The sequence below is a fragment of the Dipodomys spectabilis genome, unplaced genomic scaffold (assembly GCF_019054845.1).
Source record: "Dipodomys spectabilis isolate Male_0828 unplaced genomic scaffold, ASM1905484v1 ptg000126l, whole genome shotgun sequence".
In the NCBI taxonomy this organism is placed as follows: Eukaryota; Metazoa; Chordata; class Mammalia; order Rodentia; family Heteromyidae; genus Dipodomys; species Dipodomys spectabilis.
Genome location: NW_024870803.1, coordinates 4,284,409 through 4,287,076, shown reverse-complemented (window position 1 = coordinate 4,287,076; position 2,668 = coordinate 4,284,409).

Genomic DNA, 2,668 nt, shown 5'->3' with positions numbered 1-2,668 from the left:
TTCATTGTTCCCTGTGTTTGTCCTTGCTATGTATTTTCATTGACTCACTGGATTCCTCCTTAGCATCTTATGACAAATTGAAGTCAGTCTCTGTATCGGTTTTTGGGTTTTTTTTTGGGGGGGGGGTTGGTCATGGGGCTTGAACTCAGGGCCTGGGTGCTGTCCCTCAGCTCTTCAGCTCAAGGCTAGCACTCTACCACTTGAGTCACAGCACCACTTCCGGTTTTCTCGTGGTTTATTGGAGATAAGAGTCAGAGTTTCCTGCCTGGGCTGGCTTTGAATCGCAATCCTCAGATCTCAGCCTTCTGAGTAGCTAAGATTACAGGCGTGAGCCACCGACATATGGCTTTCTGTATCTATTTTGATTGTGCTCCTAACTTTCAATGTATAAGGTCAGATTATACTTAGAATTTTTTTCTGGCACATAAAAATATGTTAAAATAATTGAAAAGAACAAAAATCTAAAGGAAACAACCCTCCCAGGTATTTCTTAGGTTTTAATTGAACAGCTAGTGTCAGGATAATTAATGTATCTGGGGTCATGATGTTTGTTGAATTCTAGCCCATGTTGACAAGGTATGTACATGGATTATCAGTGTATCTTGTCAACTTGCTAGAATATGAGAAAATTATCAAGGCATAAGACAGTTCAAAGTTTCCTTTATTTTATCCAATGTAATTTAACAAAGTATCCAGTCTCCCAACATACATGTATATATGTGGTTAAAATGAAACATATCATTTCTGTTAAGAGCAAAACAGTTGTTTTAGATATACCTTGTAATATAATCAACCTCAGAAGTAGAGGCTCATTTGAAACTGAGGTCTACATTGCTATTTGAAGATAGCAGTTATGGCTGGAAATGTGGCTTAGTAGTAGAGTGCTTGCCTAGCATGAAATCCTAGGTTCAATTCCTTAGTACTGCATACACAGGAAAAGCCAGAAGTGGTGTTATGGCTCAAGTGGTAAGAGTGCTAGCCTTAAGCAAAAGAAGTTCAGGGACAGTGCCAAGGCCCTGAGTTCAAGCCCAAGGGCTGGCAAAAAAAAAAAAAAGCAATTACATTTTTGCTTATCTAGCAGATATATTTATGGCTTTAAAGGATGTATCAGAAATACTGCACTGTTTGATTAGCCTTTTGTGCAGTCTTCTCAAGTAAATCAAAATTCTATACATAATGAAATTTTAGACATTTTGATGTAAAACAAAATAGTCCCTTGTCAAACAAAATAGTCCCTTGTCAAATATAGGGCTTTGGCTTAGTAATTTAACTTGCTCCTGTTGATGTTATATAATCATTGGTGTGCAGTAGGAAATGAATTTTTCAACCAGGAATTTTAAGGCTAAACTAAGAGACTTGGGAATATTAACTACCAGTGTTCATAGTATTTGTCAAACCTTCTTTGACAAATAGCTTATAGGATCTCTGGTGGTTGTATAGTCAGTAGTTCTTTATTTCTGGAATTGGCTTTTTCACTTGCTGGTATGACTGTTAGTAAGAAGAGCAGTGATAGACCTACTTCCTAGGTTGAGATGGTTCTTGGAAGTAGTGGCTGGCATTGCATCTGATCTGTCATGTGACTTAGGGAAAGTCCTGCTCTGACTCAGCACTGAATGAATTAAGTACCTGTGTTGTGTTAGCTTGGGCTACTTACAACGGAAGTAATATTTCAGCATACACCTAGTTACACAGTTCTGGAGGCTGAGAAGTCATAATCAGATTTGGCTGGTTTGGTTCCTGGCAAGGGTCCTCTTCCTGGCTTACAGAGGGCTGTTATTTCTCTTCCTAGAGAGTGAAGAAGGATCAACTCTTATCCTCACTAGAATGGAACCATCCTTATGACCTAAGTCCTCCCTCCCCCCAAAGGACTAGCCCCACAGCATCCATTACACTGGGGATTAGAGCTTCAATGTATTAATGTGGGTGCAGGCACATTGGGTTCACAAGTGCCAACAAAGAAACTGCTCAGTGTTATCACTACCATCATGTCCCACTTTAAGGATTTATTTTTTTTTTGTCCATTGTGGGGTTTGAACTCAAGGCCTGGGTGCTGTCCCTGAGCTCTTTTTGCTCAATGCTAGCGGTTTCATCACTAGAGTGGCTCATGCCTATAATCCTAGCTATTCAGGAGGCCGAGAACTGAGGATCATAGTTTGAAGCCAGCCCTGGCAGAAAAGTCCCCATGAGACTTGGCTTCAATTAACCACTCAAAAAACAAGAGCTGTCTCTCTGTTCGTTTCTAGCTCTTTCTCTGTTCATTTCTAGCTCTCTCTCTCTTGCTCTTCTATACTAGCTCTCTCTCTCTGTTCCTTTCTAGCTCTCTCTGCTCCCTCTCTCTTTCCTCTTTCTCATTCCCAGGCCTTTCCCAGCCACGTGGAGTGCCAACCTTGCCTGGTCCCAGCAGGTCTACTGAATAAACCTACCCCTAACCTGAACACCACGTGAGTGCTGCAGTTCTTACTCCGCTACCTCTTTTTAAAAACCTAACATAAACGGTGCCGTGACTCGGATAAAGGCTTAAAGTCAGGATAGCTGGGATTTCTCTGTTTTTTTCCTCTTTTTTCTTTTTTTGTTCTTCCTTTTTGCTCTGAGGAATACCCACAGTTCTGACGACCTTTTGCGAACCAGTCTGTCTGCAGCAGAATCAGCGCATCGATACCATTGCTGG